This window comes from Alligator mississippiensis, chromosome 3, assembly GCF_030867095.1.
Source record: "Alligator mississippiensis isolate rAllMis1 chromosome 3, rAllMis1, whole genome shotgun sequence".
NCBI classification, from domain to species: Eukaryota; Metazoa; Chordata; order Crocodylia; family Alligatoridae; genus Alligator; species Alligator mississippiensis.
The window spans coordinates 107775366-107799300 of NC_081826.1; the positions used below are offsets into that span (position 1 = coordinate 107775366).

At 41.6% G+C, this 23935-nt stretch overlaps 1 long non-coding RNA gene across 1 annotated transcript in view; it reads right to left on the minus strand.

Moving 5' to 3' along the window:
• Nucleotides 1-17989, minus strand: part of LOC109283873 (uncharacterized) — a 109233-nt gene extending 91244 nt beyond the window's left edge. The window contains exon 1 of the long non-coding RNA XR_002091182.2: nucleotides 17867-17989. This is a non-coding gene — a long non-coding RNA (uncharacterized LOC109283873). The remainder of the gene's footprint in view (nucleotides 1-17866) is intronic.
• Between the last annotated feature and the right edge of the window lie 5946 nt (nucleotides 17990-23935).

The following is a 23935-nucleotide window of genomic DNA, read 5'->3' on the forward strand; positions in this document are numbered from 1 at the left end:
AAATTAGGTTTAAGCAAGGCCTCTTAGCAGAACTGCATTTTATAGAGATATTTGAAGGCTCGGACACTAGAGGTATGCCGAGTGCAGGAGTTTGAATTTGATACCCAAAATAAGGAAAAAGTCCTGGAGAAAGGCTGAAATGAAATGAAAGCTCAGCATCTGGAACCTTTGATGTGAACGAAATATTTACCCTCATACAGTTTATGCAGAAGTTGCAAAAGCTTTTAAAATATAAAAAGCTTTAGGCACAAATTTTCAACTTCACATTTGCTGCTTTTATCCTAGCCATAGTACTATATTAGGTGCATTTTGCAGAAGGATGCGTTGAACGTTTAACCAGTAGCAGCTCGAAGGCATTTATACATTCACATTTAAATCTGTGAACTGAAGAAACACAGTTCAATATATTTTAAATAGAACTACATAGATCAACAAGAGAAAAGTAAAAAAAAGTCTTGTTTTGTTTCCTGTTGCAGATTTTATAGGATTTTTATTTTTTTTTTTGAGACAGACAGACAGAGTTATCACCAAGGCCAGTTTAGGTTAAAGAAACATAATCATCTAAAAATTCAAAGTGCACTCAGGGGCCAGTAGGGATACTAAACACACAAAAGGCAAGGTTTACTTCTGGAAAACCATATGAAGCCTTTTACTGGGCCAACAAATGCAGTCTAACTGCCATTAGTTTAAATTAAAATTTGAACTAAACATAATCCTTCCTAAGCCCTAAACTTCAAGTTGAAATCAATTGGTGTACTGAGTTTATTCATGCAAGTATCTGGTCTCAAAATGACTGACCGTGCAATTCTTAGCAATTCCATTCACGAGTAAAAAGCAACAGAAACCATAAAGAATTTGACACATTGTACCTCCAACCTTGTGATAACACTAAAGCTGTCTGACTGTTTCATTCAAATCATATAACCTGGGTACATTTCAGACACTTATTCAGTGCCACATTTCGGTGATTGGTTCCAATTCATTTTTTGCTGTGAGGTAGTTAGCCATGTTATCCTGATGCTACCCTGCCCTACCTTCCATTTGATTTTTTTGTGGTATAAGGCCCTTTTTTCATTTTGAAGCTAAAGAGAAACTCAGGAGAAATGTGTGAAAGTATACATCCCACACTAGTCTGTGACAACCCACACCATAAAACCCCCTCAATGCAGTGTCCACACAAAAACAGCAGCCCTCTGCCATATAGTACCTCATCTTTTCCTGGGATTTCAAAGTAGGAAATCTATTATTCAGCTTCTGGGAAGAACAAAAAATGCTTGCTACAACACCGATATGAGTAAAGTACTTAAGTGTTAGAGTAATCGGATTCTTTGCCTGGCTGGCTAGCTACATCATTATGCTTATAAGAAATTCATCTCTTCAAATGATCAAAAAATCATAAAATACTTCTCACTGAGATGTGATCTATGCCTGCCTCTGAGAAAGTGAGGACAGTTACGGCAGGAAGGGTGTTGGGTCGGGACAACAAGCTGCCACCACATCTAGAATGGACAGCAGTGACCTGAAGAAGATATGTCTAACCCAACAGATACCGCAAAGTCTGGGGTATTTTTTTTCCTTATACTTTAGCAATATTTATCTATATAAATTTTCACTGAGCTACTTGCTAGGGATGGGTTTAAAAAAAGAAAAACAACCTTTACCCACCTACATCAGGCATTTAACATGCACACAAACATAAAAAAATTCAATACGTAGAAAGATAATGGAAGACACACATTTCTTCTTATGTTACCTACATTTTTCTCTTAGCATTTCTTACTCTACAGCAAAATACAATATCACATGGGAAAAAACAAATAAATATGAAAAACAGGCCTGCTTTAGACAGTGGCTGCTTTCTTTTTGCAGACTTAACTGCCTTGAAGAACCGACTCAAAGCCTGTAGAAATCAACAGGCTCCACATTGAACAACAGGATATGGAGGAGGCTTGGCATGCTCAGGTAGAAACAATAGTATGGCAGTTACTTATTATGGGTTCTTGCCTCTACTCACTCCTCTTCTTATTTCTGCATTTTTGCTCTAGAGGTTTTTTTCACTGTTTTCTGCAGATTTCTTTACTACAGGGAAACCTAATAAGAAAATCTTCCTCTCACATTAAGGCACGCCCACATTGTAACTGCATAACTTGATAACACAGTAGTTAACCACATATTTCAAGGTTTGTGTCAATCTCTAATTATCAAAGATTAAGCTATGATTTAACAGGGGAGAAATGATTCCACATCTCTCACTACTGGACTCTTACATCTTTCTCTGAAGGCCACCACTGAAGACCACATATGATACAAGAGGAAATGTATCCAGAGTCTGAGCGAATGTGGTATTCCCTAGAAGCACAGCTTTGAAGAGAGGAAGCTTGGCAGCTAAGTAAATGATAATGAAAGAGCTTTCCATGCACAGGCACGGAGCATCCCATAGCTAGATAAAAAGCAAACAGGAGATGGAAAAAGAAGTAGGTGGAATTGAGCAGAGGGGCACTGAAATTCATGTTCTTGACAGAGTGGAGTTGATAAAGTGGCAACAAGAGACAAGATCATGATAGACTGGATAGAGTAGAACTGTGTATATTCTTAGAAGCCCAATTCTCAACTGTTGACTTGCAAAGGAAAGTTCAGTAATAGAAAGAGGAAACCAACAGAGAGAGAGAGAGAGAGAGAGAGAGAGAGAGAGACTTGTTGTAACAAATACTGTGGTTATCTGTAATGCACAGTTAATTCTGTACATTAGTCTGGTTTCAGCATTACGTTTTCTTACAAATATTTTTTAGTCTTTTTGACCAGGGAAAATATAGGCAAGAAAAAGGGAATGGCTTAGAATGGCCAGCTATTCTCTCTCAATTATCTTCATCCATTGCCAAGGCCAGAACTCTAGCTTAGGCAGCCTACAAACTGACTTGACAAGTGAGGGCTCAAAGAGTTGAAGAAGCCTTCTGGTGAATAAAACCTTTCAGGGTTTAATAGGATACTCTCCTGTGAATGTATGCAGGCAGCAGGTTGTGAGAAGACACAGAACTTGCTCATCTGAAGCAGCAGTCTTCCTCAAACCATAAGATAATTGAAAATAGGTTGTTTGTTATTTTAAAAGCCTTGCTTCTTTATCTTAGCCCTTTAGTTCAGCTGCTGAATCAATACTCATGAATCAATACAATCAATACTTATGAAGACTCCAGGGACTCCTACTGATAATAGTGCATAAGTTCTTCAATGGGGAACAAATAAGCACCAGGTACAATCAACCCTTCCCCCAGCAGACCCTCAGAAAAGAAACCCTCCAGGCCTAGAGGACACATTTTGAGCAAACCAGGACCCAAGTAGAAGATCTCCTGCCTGCCAATGTACCATTTGGCTTTAGGAAAATATTGACTAGTTCCCAGCTGCAAAGACTTCAGCCACCTGGAACTGCTAAGGCAGCAGTCAACACCAAGACTACTTGACATTTGGAGAATTTCTAATTGTTTTGCCTGGATAACTTCTGGCCTGGCCCCCAATGGCTATTTGTTGTACCTTTTTTCCTAACTTCCCCAATCTTTACCTTAGCTTCCCTTTATATCCTGCTCCTCCTACCTTCCTTTTTTCTGTCCAGTCTCCATCACTTCCTCTCCCTTCACTTTGTTTCATTTAAGCTTATGTATCCTAAATACTACCCTCCCTTTAAAAAAAAAAGTGAAACTAATATGAAACGTCATGCCTTTACAAAGCTTACTCTGTGTTAAATCCCCTTCTCCAACCTGTGAGTGCATCTGTTTGGACTTCATGCTTTCTGGAGTAGAACCACCTACTCCTCTCTCTCTACCCAGCACCCCATTCTCAGTTGGCTGTTAGACACCAACATGAATAAGAAAAATGTGGCAATTATTGGTCACTATTTATGTTCACACATTTCCAAAGGCAAAAACAAGTATGTTAGAGCAGCTGGGTGATAAGCAATAAGAACACACAAGACATTTGATCTGCACACCCATCCAAAAGTGAGAACAGAGGTGTTCTTTTACAAGCTCTTTCTGAACTAGAGGCTCAAGAACTAAATTGGGTGAATCTGGAGCGCCAGAAATGAAATAGCAGTGCCCACAGTCCTGCAATTAGTGAATGGCTGGATGGGAAAAACAAAAATAGAGCTGTTCAGAAATTATCAAAACTCTGCTGTCAGAAAATGCCTATGTATTTATAAACATTTCCATCTAAAATGTGTCATATTCACTTAACTTTTGATAGGCAGAAGGTTTGGCATCAGATAAAGTAGCTGATCAAGAAGGCTGTTACATACTAAGCCTCTGAGCCAGCTCATTTCCAAAAGGTATCAGGCTGCCCTACCTTTTGCCTGACTTCAGACTAACATGACTAACTACCTCTTAACTTTTAAACAATCCAAGGTAACGTCCAACATATTGCTATGTTTTAGCAATGTCCAACTACTGCCTGGATTGCTAGTAGTCTGCCCCAGGGCTGAGGACCTAGTGTTTGCAGCTCTAGTATAAACCAATCTGGTGGGCTGTCACAGAGTGAGAAGTCCAGAGTTTCTGGAGACAGCTCCAGGGTAGCCAGGAATGTCAGAGGCTCCACGCCCTCTGCCAAAAAGCCACAAATAACCCTCCCTCCCCTCTCAGCCAAGCTGTAACTGAAATCACATACCCTTGGATCCCAAGCAGCTGCAACATGACAATAATTTCACTGTGTCACTACTGTAAAGTTCTGGGGAGTCCTATTTAGTTTTAGAAATATCAAGACTCCTAAAAACAAAGTTCTCAGAATACCCAGTTTCTTGCAAGTTAAGAAAAAAAAAATAGTTTGGACCCAATTCAGATCAAAATCAGATTTCAAATAAAAGAATCCAGATTTCTTACTTTTTAATCAGCTCCATCGTCAAGGCTTACATAAAGACATGGAACAAACACAATAAGGCTTAATTAACAAGAAGCAAGGGCTTTTTTTTTTTTTTTTTTTCCAGAAAAGCCACATATTTGATTGAGATTCTTGAAATGATGAAGCATTGTTCGTGTAATGGACTGGATCACTGGTGGTCTGGTAAAGTGATTCTAGTCCTCCTCTGGGAGCCTAAATTAGGGCAGAGTCCAAAACACAAACCAAATCTGGGAGCAGAAAACAGGTACCTAGGTATCATATCCTGGGGAAGTCAAGGGGCAAGGTCTGAATCATGAGCCACGTTGAAGTTCAGGAGTCAGAGGCTGAATTACCAAATCTGAGGGAAAATCTAGAAGCTACAGTCCACCAAAAGGGTGAACAGGGTCATGGAAGCTGGAGCACTTTATCTCAGAAGCTTGCAAAAGCAAACATTCAGCAAGAACTGTTGGCTAACTTAAAAGCTGATGCCTTACCTGGAGCAAAATGGTGAAGCTGATTTCCCAGCAGCCAATCGGGAGGCCCAGAGAGTGGCCAGCTGGAGTCCTGAGCTGGGTCAGGGCTGTCAGTCAAAGCCCCAGGCAGGTGTGGCCCACTAAGCAATTAACCCAGGCTGAACTGCCTTTTAGAGCACCTGACAGTATATAGCTGAAGACATGGTTGCAGGTAGTATCCATCCATCTGCACTTTGTTAAAGCACTGGCAATATAATTGTCCCTGTGATTTATGTCTAGAACGTGTTTTGTTAAAGGGAGTCAGAAGAACATGACAATAAAGAAAAAAAACAAAATTTGAGGTTTTTACAACTTAGTTTGAAAAAAAGAAAAAGAAGAAAGAGTAAACTGCTATGAATCTATTCTCATTTATGATGGCACCTTACAAAAAGCTTGGTTCTCAAGAGAACTGGTCTGTGTACAGAGACAAACACAAATAAAAGAAATCCATTAAATGGAATAACAACTAAGGCCTTCAAAATGATTCTGTTGAAAAGTGCCATATATACCATTTCTGTATTTTATCTCTTTGCTTATCTAAAGTCTAAGCTTGATTATTTTTGTTAGCACAGTGATTTCTTTAGATTGCTTTGTGCAATCAAACATTGTACATTATCTTCCCTCAACTCATTAGTCCTGTCTCCAAAAATACATAATAAAATGATAACCCAAAACATACAAATCTATTGATACTATAGCTTTCATTGTTTCCATTCTATTTAGAAACAAGTTTGTGGCATGGCAATATCTTTTATTGGACTAACTTAGAATCATAGGAAGTTAGGGACCTCAGGAGAACATCTAGTCCAACCCCCTGCTCAAAGCAAGACCATCCCCAATTAGATCATTCCAGCCAAGCCTTTGTCTAAGCAGGTCTTCAAAACCTCCAAGGATGGAGTTTCCACCACCTTTCTAGGTAACCTGTTCCAGGGCTTTACTACCTGCCTAGTGATAAAGTATTTCATAATATCTAACATAAACTTCTCCTGCTGTAACTTGAAACCATTGCTCCTTGTTCTGTCATCTGCCACCACTGAGAACAGTGTAGCTCCATCCTCTTTGGAACCATCCTTCAGAGCTGAAGGCTGCTATTAAACTCCCTCTCAATCTTCTCTTCTCCAGACTAATTAAGCACAGTTCCCTTAGCCTCTCCTCATAAACCATGTACCCCAAACCCCTAACCATTTTCATTGCCCTCTCCAAGTTTTCCACATCCTTTCTGTAGTGGGAGGCCCAAAACTGGATACAGTACTCCAGATGTGGACTCACCAGTGCTGACTAGAGGGGAAGTATCACTTTCCTCGATCTGCTGGCAACAGTTCTACTAATGCAGCCCAATGTGCTGTTAAGCCTTCTTTACTACAAGGGCACACTGTTGGTTCATATTCAGTATATTGTTCACTGTAACCCCCCAGGTCCTTTTCTGCAGAGATGCTGCTTAGCCAGGTGGTCCCCATCCTGTACAAGCATGGGATTGCTCTGTCTTAGGTACAGGACTTGGCACTTCTCCTTATTGCACCTCATGAGATTTCTTTTCATACAATCCTCCAATTTGTTGTGGTCTTTCTGAATCCTAGCCCTACCCTCCAGTGTATCCATTACTCCCCTCCCCCCCCCCCAGTTTGTCATCTGCAAACTTGCTAAGAGTGCACTCTGTGCCATCTTCCAGTCTGCTGATAAAGATATTGAACAAAACTGGCTCCAGGACCAAACCCTGGGGCACTCCACTTGATATCAGCACCAACTAGACAAAGAGCCATTGACTACTACCCTCTGAGCTTGATGATCCAGCCAATTTTCTATCCACCTTACAAACCATTCATCCAACCTGCACTTCCTTACCTTCCTTATGAAAATGTTGTGGGAGACCATATCAAAAGATTTGCTGAAGTCAAGGTCTATCACATCCACTGAGCCCCTTGCATCCACAAATCCAGTAATCTCATCATAGAAGACAATCAGATTGGTCAGACACAACTTGCCCTTGGTGAATCCATGCCGACTGTTCCTAATCACATCCTTCTCCTCCAAGTGCTTAGAAAGGGATTCCTTGAGGACCTGCTCCATGATTTTTCCAGGGGCTGACTGAACTGCAGTTCCTTGGATCATCCTTCTTCCCTTTCTAAAAAGATGGGCACTACATTTGCCTTTTTCCAGTCATCCTGGACTTCTCCCAAGTGCCACAAGTTTTCAAAGATAATGGCTAGTGGCTCTGCAATCACATTGGCCAATTCCCTTATCACCCTCGGATATATCACTTCTGACCCCATGGACATGTATATGTTCAGTTTTTTGAAATAGTCCCATACCTGTTCTTTTGCCACTGTTGGCTGCTCACCTCCTCCCCAAACTGTGCTGCCAGGTACAGTGGACTGGGAGCTGATCTTGCCTGTGAAGACAGGTGAAAAAGGCATTGTGTACTTTGACCTTTTCAACATCTGTCACTAGGTTGCCTCCCCCATTCAGTAAGGGACCCTCTCCTTGCCCTTCCTTCTCCTCTAGTTGCTGACATACTTGTAGAAACCCTTCTTGTTACCCTTCACATTCCTTGCTAGCTGCAACTCCAGTTGCACTTTGGCCTTCCTAATGTCATCCCTGCATGCCCAAGCAATACTCTTATACTCCTCCCTAGTTGTTTGTTCCAACTTCCTCTTCTTGTAAGTTTCCTTTTTGCACTTTAATTCACTGAAGAGTAGCCTGCAAAGCCAACCTGGTCTTCTGCCATACTTTCTAGTCTTCCTGTGCATTGGGATGGTTTGGTCCTGTGTCCTCCTGGGTTCTTTAAAATACAACCAGCTCTCCTGGACTCCTTTCCCCTTCAGACTGGCCTCCCAAGGGATCCAGTCCAACAGTTCCCTGATGGAGTCCCAGTCTGATTTTCTAAATTCCAAAGCCCTTACTCTGCTTCTCTCCTTCCTTCCTCTCCTCAGGATCATGAACTTAGTCATGTTGTGGTTGCTACCGCCCAAGTTGCCATCCTACATTCCCCATCAACTTTTCCCAGTCTGTAAGAAGCAGGTCAAGCAGGGCCCCTAGTTGGCCTCTCCAACACTTGTACCAGGAAGCTGTCCCTAACACTCTCCAAAAACTTTCTGGATTTCCTGTGCACTGCTCTACTGCCCTCCCAGCAGATATCAGGGTGATTGAAATCCCCCATGCAAACAAGTGACTATGATTGGGAAACTTCCACTAATTGGTTGAAGAAAGCCTCATCCACCTCATCCTCCTAGTCTGGTGGTCTATAACACACACCCACCACAACATCAACCCTGTTGCTCTCCCCTCCAACGCTAAACCCAGAGACTTTCAACAAACCTATCTCCAGTCTCATAGTGGAGCTCTGAACAATCATACAGCTCTTTTACATAAAGTGCTATGCCTTTTCCTCTTCTCCCCTGATTTTCCTTCCTGAATAATTTATACCCATCCATGATAGTAGCCCAATTATGTGAGCTATCCCACCAAGTCTCTATCATATTTCCAGGACTATGTGAGGACTTCCAATTCTTCCTGCTCATTTCCTAGGCTCCATGCTTTCATGTACCAACACCTGAGGTAACAAGTCGATTGCCCTACTTTCTCAGGAAGAATGAGAAGGCCTCCCCTGTTGCCCTCTCCTGCTTGCAGTTCCTCCAGATCACCCACTTCCCCAACTCAAGGCTTTGTTCTCCATCCCTCAGTGAACCTAGTTGAAAGCCCTTCTCACCAAGTTAGCGAGTGTGTCTGCAAAGATATTCTTCCCTTGAACTTATTGTTTAAGACTTCAGCACAAAATGCCCTTCCTCAACTCTGCTTAGTCTTTATTTTGCTAACATTCAAAAACACAGTTTGTAAACTAAAGCACAAGAAGGCTTGTGGGGTGGTCATTTCTATTTTTGATACCTCAGATCATTGTTCCACCTCACAATCATTCGTAACCATTGCTGATTACCATAGCACTTCCAAAAAATTAGGGTTAGGCATTTTTTGTCATCTGTTATCCACAGCAGTTTTGGACATCTGTTTGGTAAGGCTTTTCCAAACCTGACTTTTTACAAATGTAAATTACATTGATAAATAATTTAACCCAGCAGGTGAGATGGATACCAAATTTAATTTTGTGATGAGCATGTTATTTATAGGAGGAGGAATTCCCACTTCTCAAATCCCGCTAATTCAGGTTGTATTCAAACTTATAAAGGTAAATAGATTTTTGTTTGTCCTATCTGATTTGTTTGACTAAGTCCACTCATATCTCCAAAATAGGTCAAGAAGAAAAACAACACACTCACATACAGAAACACCACTCTAAAGTCTGACCTTCTTTGAAACTGCAGCAATGACACCAATATTCAGGTGTCACTAAACCTCAGCTAAAGTGGAGGAGAGACTGAAAATGCATGGAAGATTCATTTACTAGCCCAAGGGTGACCAACCCACAAGTGTCTGGGTTCACAAGCATGTCAGTCCTGGCAGGAGGAGCTGGGAGTGAGAACCAGGAGGTTGCAGGGATGAACCATGGGTTGGAAGCAATCAAGGACAACTCCCAGATCCAGGGGATCTGAAGCCAAGCTGAAACTGAGCTGGAGGAGTAACCAGAATCAAGGGGTCAGATAGCAAGCCAAGGTCAAGCTAAAGTCCAAACACCAAACCAAAAGGTTAATTGGAATCAGAGGTTAGGAAGCCAGAATAGCTACAGGGACAGGAGCCACTCAAGGACTGGAGACTAGAAAGTTGTGCAGCAGGACTCAAATGCCAGAAAAGTTCCAAAAATCAGCTCCATTATAAATCAGAGAGAAGGGGCTAGGATCAACTGGCCCTGGTTAGTGCATTAAGTGCAGCTGGCCTAGTTACATAGGCTGCACAGCAGAAGCCTTACACACAACACACGTGCCACAAGTGGCACAGGCAACTTCTGTGTGTGGCATACAGCAGATAGGGAGAAGGCAGGCAGCAAAGTGTCAGGTAGAGAAGAAAATAGAAAGCAGAGCAGCAAATCAGGTAGGCAGCACATGGCAAGAAGTAGAAAACAGAGCAGAAGATTGGGTAGGGGAAGGGGATCAGAGTAGAATGGAGTATAGAGCTACAGTACTTTGCAGCCTGTGAAAAACATCAGCCCTGACTGTATTAGATAGAGCTTATAGAAAATACATAGCTTCTTACAATCTATACCTATGAAAGGAGAAGAAATATTATGAGCTGCTACCCTATGTGGCTGCACATGTTCTGAAAGGAAATGAGTTATCAACATTGCTCATATAGGCTAAGTACAGACATTCAAAAAGCCCCTGGTGGGGACTGTCAGCACCTGCTGGGGGAGGAGAAGAGGAACAGAGTCCCCCCACCCATACCCACAGTTTGTAGGCTGGGGGTCTCAGGAGGAAGGGCCAGGCCAGTTCCATATGGCAGGAGGACTCCCTTCGCACCCCCACCCAGGCTTTTGACAGCTACTGCCAGGACCTACAGCACAGGGCAGCTTGGCTGGTTTTTTGCTGCGCTGGGAACTGGGCCTGGTGGGAACAGAGGGGAATGGAAACCATCTGCCATGCAGACCTAACCCAGCCCCCACCAAGACTAGAGCCCACAAGCTAGCAAAGAAGGAAGTGGGGGTGGCAAAATCTGTATGGCAAAGAGGCTCCATTCCCCAATCCCGTCACCGGGCTACAGGGGGATAGAGACTTTTCTATCTCCTCTCTCTGACAGCCCAGGGCTGGGGCTGGGCTAGTGCTTGCCTAGAGCAGATGAGCACAAGCCAAGGCTAGCAAGTCATCCAGCAAAGGGCCCCAGAATGGTAGCAGAAAGCAACCTACATTGAAGCACAATGAATATGGTCCAGGCATGCAAAAAAGCACTCTAACCTAAAGCACTTTAATCTAACGGTACATCCGCCAAGGGTTAAATTAGAGCAGGGTCCACCATTTTTTATGCTATTTAAGTGCCATGAACATCTGTTCTGTTATGGCTTTAAAGCACTTTTTGTGGGCTTAACACACATAAGTGTAATGTCTGTACCTAGCCATAGAGATCAAGATTCATTCCATAACCATCTCTACATTAATGGTTATGGTTACACCTTTCCCCTGAGCAGCTGACAGACATTACAGAGAAGCTTTAAATCCAGCAATTAATATTGAATATGCTGGATCTAATGTAGAGGAAAAGAAGACCTAAACCATTACCAGTGAGTCAGAGGAACACCCTTTATTGTATAAATTATTTCTGCCAGGAGTTACAGCAAACAAAAAATGCTTTAATCTTGAAATACTTGACAATCTATACCAACAAGGAGCATATAAAAATGGTGTGGTTGACTAGTGGATAGCAAGGATATATTTAGCTGATAGTGTAACTAGGAACAGGTGACAACACACAAGCCCTGGGGGCTGACTAGTGGAGGAGTGCCAGAATGGAGTTGGGGAGCATCAGAGTGGCAGAAGGGAGCCTGTGCTCAGTATGGGTTCAACCAGTGGCTGGAGATTGAGACTGAGGCTGAAGCTGTACAGACCTAGAGGTGGATGTCCCCTTATCAGCCTCCCCTACTCCTCCTCTAACCCTTCCTCTGCTGTAAGAAACTAGAGCAGCTGTGAGAAGTGGCGAGAGCCTCCAGTCCCATAGTGAACCTGTGCCCTAGCAGGTAAGACTGTACCAACTACCCCCATGTAATATCCAGCAACCCCCCCTCTCCATTGTGCCCAGGATGCAGAAATAACTGGCTACACCTCTGTATTTAGCCTCTTTGAAAATTAGATTTCTTCTGTTTTGAGCACTGAAAAGGATTATGGTCCAATACATAGAAACAACTGCAGTTAAATTATATAGGATACATTACAATTGGTATACAACACAGATAGAAAAAGAACCACATCAGTCTCAATTGGAAAAAAAAATAAGAATAATGCAACCCTGTTGAACTGATTCCAAATCACAGTTGCACTGTACTTAGTTGACTGACACCAGATTTACACCAATGTAACTGAGATCAGACTCTGGTTTTCTCCTTGGAAGAATAGGAGTTGCTTTGTTTTTAACCGAGTAAAATAATTTGAAATCAAGACAGTGTTTTGGATTAAAAATAATATACTTCAATTTAATACTTCTAATTTAAATACGCACCAAACAAATATGAACAGGAATTTTATGGACCTTTTGCATTCTGATAGCTTATTTATATAAGTTGAAAAGTCATTTCACGCATGCATAATATAGTGAACTAGTCACCCTCTTCAAGTTCTTTTACTGCCTTGTTAGAAGCAGAATTTAGAGTGAGAAGAACTAGTTTAATAGAATTATACTGAACACTGTAAATTCAAATGCTTTCTTATGAAAATAGTTATATACATTCAATGCAGCTTGTTGTGCTGTTTATTGTACACCTGGGGACTGACTTTCATTATCTGGCTACCCTGGTTAGAAGCTTACAAAAATGACCATAAATTACTACATAATATTTATGTGAAAAATCCATTTTATTTGTGCCTCAGCTGGTGGAATCCAAGCAGTTTAAATACAAAAACAAATTGAATTAGCATATTCCAAAACAGATCATACTGACTGAAGCAATGCTGAATTGTAATCAGGTATATCCCACAGCAAGAGCTAGAACAAAAGCAAATCTCTTAGAATAAGACTACTGCCTTCCATTTTACTAGAAGCTCAACATACAAAACACAAGATTTAGATATCACCTATCATTAGATCACTTCCATTGGGCTCAGAAACACAAGCACAGGCTGCTATTGTCCATGTTAAAAAAATGGTTACAGGTCCTCATGATCCTATTATCAATACTACTTACTCCATCTGCAATTTTGGACCACTCTCTGACCCCACAAGCAGCAACAGTAGCATACAATGCATCTAAAATCTCCAGAACCAGTTATTAGAGTCTGTATAGTTCTGGCATCGTGTAAGGGAGTTACAAACCCTTGTCCAACACCAAACTACCAAGCAGGTTGCTAGGACAGGTAACATCTTAGTATCCACACTAGGATCAGTTAGAAAGCTGACAATAATGCTTCTTTTTTTTGAATGAATGAATGAACGAGCAAGCCTGGCAGTCATGACCCCAATCATGAGATTAACTAAAAAAACAGGAGATTTAAGCATAACACATGACACAACACAAAATAATACAAACAAAATACAGAGTCTTCATTGCTTTCTGCATTTGAGCTTTTAGAAGTACAACACTTTTTATTTTCTTCACAACCTTGAGGGTTGGACATAATGGTTTTGAAAACTAAGATTCACAGATAATCACAGGACTCCAGGCATTGGAGTCCTAATCTTAAACCCCTCATGGAAGACAAGGCTTTTAACAAAGAAGCAAACATTAGTAAATGCAGATAGTGAGAAACAAAAATTCTGAAATCTGATCCCATCTGTAATCAGGACGGAGAGGGGAAATTTTGGATATTTTGTGCAAAAAAAAATTGTGAAAATATTTTAATTTGGCATTCTTGGATGTCAAAGTGGATGTCACAGGCTCAAGAAGGTTGTATTTTACACACCAAATCCAAATTCTCCATAATTATAGATCAGGTCACAGAGATTTTTGCATTCACCCAATCCACAATGAAGCTGGATTTCAATGTGAATGCAATTAAGAGTCACCATTTTATGTAGAATATAGATTGCCCAACATGGCAATTATCATGGTAAGTTTCTATAAGCACATCTTCCTGCTACTCAGGTCTTTCCACTGATTTCCAGCACATTTCTGTTGCCAACACAAGGCCCTAGTCCTGGTGTTTAAGATCAGGACTGGCTAGGTATCCGTAATTATAGATCCATTCATGAGAAGCAGAAGGAAAGAAAAACACTTTGCCTGTTCTCCACTGGTACAAGGCAGTTCACAAAATCCAGGATGAGATGCCCAGTGGAAGGAAATTGAGATTCTTTTTCTCAAGAATATTAAACTAGCACTGACACTGAATTTCTGAAGGGAAGACTGACACTCACCTCCTTGAGAAATCTTTCCCCAAAATTATTAGAATCCAGGAGGGAAGACAGCTAAGGGTATGAACTAAAGAAAAATAGGGTATGAACAGGTATTCATTTCAAGCGGTGGAAATTTCTCATTGCTAGAAATCTTTCCAGGAGATGGAACAGTACAGAAGTTCATCCTGCAGCCACCCCGCATCCCTGCCTTCGCCAGACTGGGGTCATCCCAGTCTGGGGAAGGCATGGGGAACAGAGGTTGCTCCACTTCTCCAGGTCCCACAGGGCAATGGAATGGCAGGGAAAGGTTACCTGCATCATTCCCAGACCAGGGACTCCCTGTCTAAGGAATGGGAAGGGAGCAACATGCTGCTGCTCCTCTGCGCTGCTCGTTGTCTCAGGCAGCATAATGAAGGGAGCAGTAAAGTAAAGCCCCCAACCCATTCCTTAGGTTGGTCAATCCCTTGTCTGGTGAAGAGGTGGGAAACAGCAGCAGCTGCTCCCCTCACTCCCAGATCAGTCCAGAAGGAGAGTAACAGCCGGACAAAGACCCCCTGCCCAGTCTGGGGAACCCCTGGGAGCATTGCCTTGCTGCTCCACTCCTCTCCTGGACTGGACCAGGATGGGAGTGGAGCAGTGGGAAAAAACTCCCTTGTCTGTTTCCCAAGCCAGGCAATCCCAGGTTTGGATGGGAAGGGGAGCAGAGCAGCATACAGGCATTTTTTCTTGCGAGAAACCCTCTTCCAGTTGTCAACTTGGAAGATCTTTCTCCTAAAAGGGGGCATGTTTCCTCCAGGAAAATAAAATAACACTTGTATGCTCCTAGTTTCTACCAAAAGCAGCAGTTCTCCCAACGAAGACATAATACCTTTCCATGGCCCTACTTCCTCTCCCTTCCCTCCCCCATCCTCACCCCCACAGAAAGATATGAAACCTTGTCCTGCAGATTCAGTTTATGTAGGAAGCACTTAATATTATCATACCATTTTCTATAGAAAATCTACAGGTAGTGCCCCAAATGCAGCCTAGCCTATATATTTTTGTACTGGTGTTTGTACATTGCTTAAATCACATGAGAAATACAATTATATTTAGCAATAATTTCACAAACAGAGACATTTGTTACAGCATATGGGATAAAATGGAAAATATGAGATGTTTAATTAATGTAATGGAGCAAAACATTAATCAGCACTGTTTATATCAGGATTAACAAGGAATCACGTGATGTGCAGAAGTTGCTAATAAAGGCAATTCCACTTCCTAGCACAGCATAATGAGCTAGAAATAGACTCAGTGCCCTAGGTTTGGCTGGTTTTAGGAAAATCACGTGGTCTTGACTAAGATGAAAAAGAAAACAAATCTATTTAGAAAAGCGTAATATTAGTTCTGTAAATAAATCGTCTAAACAATTTTAGCTATTTATGTAATCACAACAACTGTTACTGCTCAATGTGCAAAAGTGCCCTCACACTAGTAGTTCCCACTGAAATCAATTTTTGCATAATTTGAAATTAATTGGGAGCACAGACATGCATTAAGGACTTATGCCCCACCTGACAACTATGTATGCAACTGTTTTAATTCAAAATTATCAAACATAAACATGTGCTAAGGTCCCGTTGACAAGACTCTAATTCATTCTTTTGATAGCCATTAAAGTGCATTTGAAAACTATTTTCCAAATAAAGTTCTTATACCTCCAGATGTCTACTGCATAGTAGGGATAGAATATTATTTTGTGATTCCCCACCCACTTCCCCCGCTACTACAAATGTATTATGTTATTCAATGAAATTCACTCTGCAGAACAGAAAATTCCTGGAAGCTAGGACAACAACAAATTCCAAGGTAATATACTGAAAGTCAATTTGCACTTGTAGTAAAAGGCAGGAATCACCATGAAGCAAGTTAAATTCTAAAACAGACTATATATCACCTCCTTTCTCAAATTTTTTATATTATTTATTTACAGAAGTAATATCATGCTCTTTTAAATAGATTTGTTTTCTTTTTCATCTTAGTCAAGACCACAGGATATTCCTTAAAACCAACCAAACCTAGGGTACTGAGTCTGTTTCTAGCTCATAATATATATAAAGCTTCATCCACCACAAAGAAAAATTGTCAAGTAGTCCCACGGAAATTCTTTTGTCTATCAGGAATGTTTAGACCACTTACTGTGGCAAAGGAGGGTCCTATTCAAAGATGCATGCAAGTCAGCCATTTTATGTAAGCTTTCCCACCATCCCCACCAATTCCAGGTAAAATGGGGGGGGGGGAGGGGGAGGGTTGTCCCCAGATTTCAACTCAAAATTACTCTGTTTTTCGCTTTTCAAAGGAAAAATGAGCTTGGATGACTTTTCTGTGAAATCATGGTTCATGCTCTCCCAAGAAAAAGCCCAAATTCACCAAAACATTTTCTGAATCTCAGCAATTTATGACTAGACAACATATGCCTAATCTCCAGCATTAGGGGAGTTTGAACACTAGTTTGGGGCTTGTGCATTCTGCTATGATTGGGAAAGGTACCTTCAAAGTACCTTTGCATTTAAGAAGCTTAAGTCTTGAAGGCTGTCTACATTAGTAGTTATGGTCAAACTTTAAAGGTTACGTTACTGTCAGTGCCACCCAAACATCTAAATTGTAAACCACTTATTTGACCTCTGGCTGCAGTCCCGCCTGGCCATGGAAGTTCTGCTGAACTTCTGGTATGTATTTGACCATTTCCAAGTCACTTCCTAGCCCACCATTTTCTGCAAGGTGTTTTTAATTTACAAGGCTATGCATGGCCCTAAACTTAGGAAGGCTGACAGCCACAATTCCACAATTCCCTGTTCCTGACTTCCAGTCCTTCTGAAAGTCTCCTGTAACAGAGAGGCAAAAAGCTCCTGTTACTTCAAGGGTGTAGAAGCAGGAGCAGCAGGGAGAGCCTCGGGAGGGGAAAGCTGCCCATTGTGAGCTGCAAGGGAACAGGTACCTGGAAATTTACCTGCTACAAGTACTTACTGCTCAACCAGCTGTGCAGAAGTAGCACACTGGGCTAGTGCCCTGCATGGGAGGCGAGCTGTTATTACAGCAGCGGCCAGGCAGAAGTAAGACTCCCTGGGGTTGAGCTGGCTGTTCAACCTCTGGCCCCCAATGCTATAGCACGTGGTCCATGCAGCTTCCCCCCGGTGCCAAATTTCTGGATCCTTGGGGAGACCTGGGCCCTGCATGCTGGATCAGGAGCCCAAACCCTGTATACAGGGACAGTGCTGATCCCCAGGGCTCGATCCCAGTTGACAGGGCCAGTGCAGGGCCCAATCCTGGCATATGGGGGCCAGCCAAGCCCATGTGGTGCTATATCTGAGCACACAGGGCTGGGCAGAAACAGCGTGGAGCCTGATTCTGGTACATAGGGATCTATCTGGCCCATGGACCAGCCCTGCACCACTTACTTGGTCCATGGGGCCAGAAAGCTCAAGTACCACCATGGGTCTATGCAAAGCTCTTCAGCCCTACCCTGTCAACATCCCCTAGACAAATTCTCCTTCCACAAACATGAGCTTCAACATTAAAAAGACAGCACTTACCTCTTCACGGTATGAGGTGGTTACTGTGTCATAACTATTTAGCTACTAATGGCCACCATAGAGAAAGTCTTTTAAAAAGTCTTCAGCAAAGCCGTGTCTGTGATAACAAAATGACAAGCTGAAAAAGAGGGTTAAATAAAGAATTTTGGGATGCAGAAAAACTTGGTCAAAGTAATATTTAATCTTGTTCTTGAATCCTTAACTCTGGCTGCTCTCCAAGTACAGTAGGCAAGCTAGCAGTCTAAAAAGTGGTAACTAATCTGAATAATGATGAGTGAGTTTATGTCAATAACAGGCCATGCAAACTCATTTATAGCCTCATAAGTGAGACAATAATTGAACCTTCCTGAGAATGAACACTTGGTATTAAAAAATAAGATTAGATTTTCCCCCACTTGAAAAGCAACAACTCATATTTATGACCCATTCAATTTGATAAACAATTACATAGTCAAATGAAAATATCTACCCACTTTATTGGGCATAAAAGGCATTTAATTTTGTCCTGGATATAGGAGAAAATATAAACACTTTAAAAGGTGAACGATCTTTCATTCTGAATAAAGAAAAGTATCAAGTCATTATATGCACTGTAAAGCCAGCAAAAAAATGTTTTTTATTTTTATAAAAGAAATCTAACAACCCTCTATACCACCTTGACAATTTCTTTTTCTATTTCGTATTACCACACATACCAGGCACCACTGTTAATTCACCACATTTTTCACTATCAAACACTTTACTTGTACTTTTCCCCTTGGCAGTCCCAGAGCTTTACCATTTCAATGAACCCACTTTTAAAATGACCTACAGAAAAAGACAACAGAATACACAACATGTTGGTATGCAGGCTACTTGGTTGAAATCCTCCACTAAAGAGATTAATTGAAGAGTAGTATTGAATTTAATGGGTTTTGGCTGCTAGCCTAATTCTTTTATTACCAGTCACATACACCTGGCATAGAAGGAGGCTAACTCTTTAAAGCTGTTTTCAAAACTACAGCAACAGATAATAAATCTAAAAGAACACAGCTGGGGGGGGGGGGGAGGAACAGTGAGAAATACATGGGCCTTGATTTTCAAATGCATGCATGAAAGTTGTATAGACACCCAGAATTGTGTGCTGACACAGATCTTAATTTTTCCAACCACTTTAGTATTGTGGGCATGTACAAATCAAAAATAAATAAAGTGTATATCCAGATTTAAAAACCTGGGTCATAAGTAATATTATTAGCTAAACTGTCTTTTGCAGAAACTAGAATTGGTATCAGCTTTTTCCAACTGACCATAACAAGTGAGTTCCTCAACAGCATTCAATATGAAAATGAAGAGCAAAGCAAAACATATAGGTTTGTTTCAGAAAGTAAGTTTATAGAAGTGTAACACAAGAAAACTGCATTTCATCTTGGTACTTGGGAGGCAAGTCACCAAGCCTAGCTCTTTCAGCCTGAAATATCAGTAGGAACCTCAGCAGAGATGTGTGCCAGGTTCTTCATTCATTTACATCAACTGAGAAACACATTCATATTTTTGCTCAACTTCTGCCTCATGTTACCTGTCTATTACCCTTTTTGTGTATGAAAGCATGGGAAATGCCTATACTAGAATGTGATTTATGAAGATAAATTATAAAAACACATTGTCCTTATTGATTTTAGCAGACCTACAGTAATTTACATTATCTATAGCTCCAATTCATCCCAGGAATTAAGTGAGGCTACTCAGAAAAAAAGTGAAAAACTAAAGGATGGCAGAATTGGGCCCTTGCTTGTCTTGAATGGTATGGGCCTGTTTCTCTAATAGTTTGCATTATTATTCAAGTCATAAAAATGTGAATATGTTGCATTCAGATTAGGTGGGATTTTATATCTATTTTACAAAAGTATAAAAGGATGGTAAGTTGTAAGGCAATGAAGAATCAGATGCCATATCATAACCTCTACTGTGTAGTTCAGTGCAATGACTTCCACAGTTTTACTTGGTGTCGAGACCAGGCCTATTTTTTGAATTTATGTGATTAAAATAGCCAAAAAAAACCTACGTAGTATAAGCAACGTTCCATAACCTTTCAAATAATGGATGTTCTTTTTCCCCCCCTACATCTATAAAGACTCTTCTGTACATGCCTTAAGCCATACCTATAAATGTGTGGTTAGTAATGGAATTAAACAAACTGAACACAGAAAAAACACCATTTAATTTGCACATTCAGAAATATGAGACAAATAATGCAACAGTTAATTCCTACAGCAAGTTAACTTGATCATATTGCTTATTCACAGTACCTTCTATTCCTGTTTTCCTGGTTGTGTATTGCACTTATTCCTATTTATGTTGTAAGATAAAGATATGTTGTAAGTGGCTGTCCAACTGGTGGTCGCTCTTGAAGCACAAATGGAGTCAATTCATGGCCCTCAAGCTCCTAGTCCAAGCACTGCTTTCCCTATAGCTCTTCTGCTGCTGCAGCCGGGTCTCCAGATTCCCTCTCCAACTTCCAGTTTCTGCTTCTTGACTCAAACTCAGGGGCCAGGCAGCATGGCACATGAGGCCCAAAGACCCTACGGCTGGGAAGTCTCAGGAGTCACAAAAGTGACTGTGCAGCATTGCACAATGGGAAGACCCATACTGCACTGTGACATCCACACTAAACAGCAAGCATCTTAGTCACTCAAAAGTTAGACAAGCCCTGATATAAATGATACTACATGTGGTACATTTTAAAGTTAGAGTGATTAGTATTATTTTGGCATTTTCTGGGAGAAAAAGTTGCACAGCCTCAAGAGGCAAGCCTGAACTTCAGCTGACTAGTCTCATGAGGCAAGGTCCTATTCCACCTGTTAGCTGGCAAAGTGATTCTATTTTACCTTCGTCAAATCCTGAAAATCCATTAGTGCGTCTTCTTTTGTAACACATGCTCACCTTATCTTTACAACTGAGTCACAAAAAAGCAGCAAGGAGAAAGAGGAGGACTGACATATCCTTTGTATCAACCATTTTTCAGAAAGGCGAGCAGACTAGAATAGATTTGTGCTTGGGAGCTAGTAACTTCAGTCTGCTCCTCAAAAATAAAATGAGCAATCTGAAGCCCTCCAGTATCTCAGGATGGCCAATTCCCAGTCCCCCACCCCACAACAAGGCTAGAGCCCAGGTGCTCTGGCTCCTACCACGCCCCTACTTACCAGACCTCTAGTGGCAAGTCAGAGCTATGAGGCATTAACCTTAACATGCGACTGCTCACAACAAAATCTAACTTTAACATTACCATTTCACAGATCTAGCATGGTATAAGACTATGTGTAACTTTACCTAAATCCACCTACAGGCATAACAGGTAGAAGAGAATCTAGTCCATGGTGTGAATGCTTCCGCCTCAATTGCCATTGAAAAAAGGTCATTAAAAGATAACTTAAGATGCACCAGTGTCTAATTGCTTAGGCATTTAGGGCATTTTTACTCATGCTCCAGGGGTCAGGGGAGCACTCCAATTAGAGCGATTTCAAGAGCTGCTCTAATTAAAGCACTTGGTGCATCTTGTGTATCAGTGCCTCTGCACTTCATCCAAGGCTCAAATGAGCTTTAAAAAAAGAGCCCCACCACCATGGATGCTGATACACAAGATGCAGAGGCTGGCTGGAATGCAGTAATTACCACACTCTAGCAGACTCGATTACTCGAGTCTGCTCCACCGCACCATAATTACAGCATGTCAGAGCAACATCCTGGCTCACGTACAGGAAGCTTTAAGCACTTTTTTGTGGATTCCACAAGGAGGTAACAGATATGGCAAAAGGGAAGGGGGGAACCACATCGTCCTGACAGCAAAGAAGTACTCTATCTATATTAGGGTCTACATTTCAAACAAGTCTGAGAACAGCTGAAGTAAGCATTTAATATCTCTAGCTAGGCACTGAAGATCACTCTTCACTGACAACAAGGTGGTCAGAATCCGAGAGAATTCTTTTTCTATTCAACTGCCGTTTCAACCCAAAGGTAAGTCTGAATAACTGCTTTCCTCGGTCATTACATTTCATCATTCTTGACCTAGCCTTGGCCATGCTCTTCTACAATAAAACAGTAAAGGTCAAGCAGGTAAGAGCTTTTTAATACTGAGGAAAACTGGCTGAGCTGTGGGGGTTCTTTGACAGCAAGAACAGCAGGTGAACATATTACAGTCAGGCTGTGTATTGCAAGCAACTCATATCACAGCGGGGATAAATTACTCTCCAGAGCCAAACTTCATTGCCTATCATTAATACAATCACCAACTTGAAGCTTTGTTGTGCTTTTGAAGTCACACTACAAAGACAAGGTTTTTACAGTTCAGCCAAGCAGAAAAAAGGGTATATTCTAGAACATTATAGAAGCCAGCTTGCTCCACATTAAAAAAAAATGATGAACATGGAGAAAAAAGTTGGATGCTTGCTGCAAGTAAAGCTATCAATACTCAATGTCAAAAATACCTGATATTTCTCAAGATGCTGTTAGTGTTTTCATATTATTATTGATATTACAGTAGTTGCTGGAAGCCCAAGTCAAACATTGAAGAGACAGTGCCTACCCCAGAGTTTATACAAGTAGCCCTCATCTCTAAGCCCAAGCTCAAGAAGCTGGTTGAACATTTGTTTTATTTTCTCCCCTACAGAGAAATCAGAGGTTCAGGAACATACGATGGCTATTGATCACATATGGAAAGGACATTTTTCAAAAAAGATTTCGACAATTTCTCACATTGAAACAAAAGTAAAAGGAAATAGACCTTGCAGTCAGGCAGAGGGAATAGGGAGAAAAAGATAGACAGACATGCAACACAGTAAAGTGCTTTGGCATTCCAACAGTTTGAACTAGGGGGAAAAAATCACTAACTTGAAGTACCACCACATGTCAGTGCCAAGGTGCCAACAATGCCACATTATGTAAGCAATTTAAAATACCTCCCAGTGTAACAACTTTTTAAGCAGTTCAAAGGCTTGTCAGTCTACTGTATGCACCATGCATTCTTCCCAACAAGATCCTTGATGCTGCTGCTGGCAACAAAAAAAGGGACTCCGGTGATAAGGAAGGTGTTTGAGGTTGTGCTGCTTAGGGAGGGATACTTCTCCACAAGGGTCCAGACAACTGTTTCATGTTTTCCTGCCCCACCTCACTGAAAGTAATAATTGGGACACTGCTGGCAACTCACTTCCATTCACATTTTCCAGCTTATAAATTAAAAGGAATTTTGAAGTGAAAACCCTTAATGAACACTACATTCATTTAGTGAATGGCTCAGACCTTTGGTTATATAAAGCTAGCCTGATAAACAAGCCAAGGAGAAGCTTAGTCCTCTGCCATCCCTTAGGAATAACTTTACTATGCTAAGCTATTACCATCCTCACCCTGCTTCAGGCACAAAGAAATGTATGGAGCAAATTAAAGATAACCAAGGTGTGACAGGGTGGTTGAAACACCCTGCCACAGGAACATGAAAAAGAATACAAGGAGAAGAAACTTACCTGGAGATGCCGAAGAAACCATGCCAAGCTGAAGTGAGAAAGATGCCATGGCCCGACTAATTAAGGAAAACAGCTGGGGCTGCAGCAGTTCAAAGGCTGCCAAGGCAAGCCCAGCTGCCAGAGTTCAAGCCTGGGACAGGGAGAGCAGCACGGAAGGCAAAAACCACGCTGAAAAAGAAAAAGAAGAACAGCAGAGTCAAGAAGGCAGCAAATCACATGCTGCTGTGGGGGACACAGCTGGGAAGAGAGGGAATTTAAAGAGATGCCAAAGGAGTGTCCGAGGTCGGGGGGGGGGGCAAGACAAAGATAGAGAGGGCATCAAGAGATGACGGGAGAAGGAACCGACCCCGGGGTTTAGAGGAAAACCCCGGTCCCCAGACTTACCTGGAGAGAGCCAGTGAAGAGATGGAAATCGCTCTGCCAGTGAGTTCGGTCCTGAGGGGTGGAGATAACCTCTCTAGGATGCTAGAAGAGGAAAGCAACATGGACAAGATTACACCCCAAGGAGGGGTATAGTCCATCCCGACACTGAAGGTAAAGGCAGGGTTAGAATTAAGAGGTGGCTGTCTTGAGA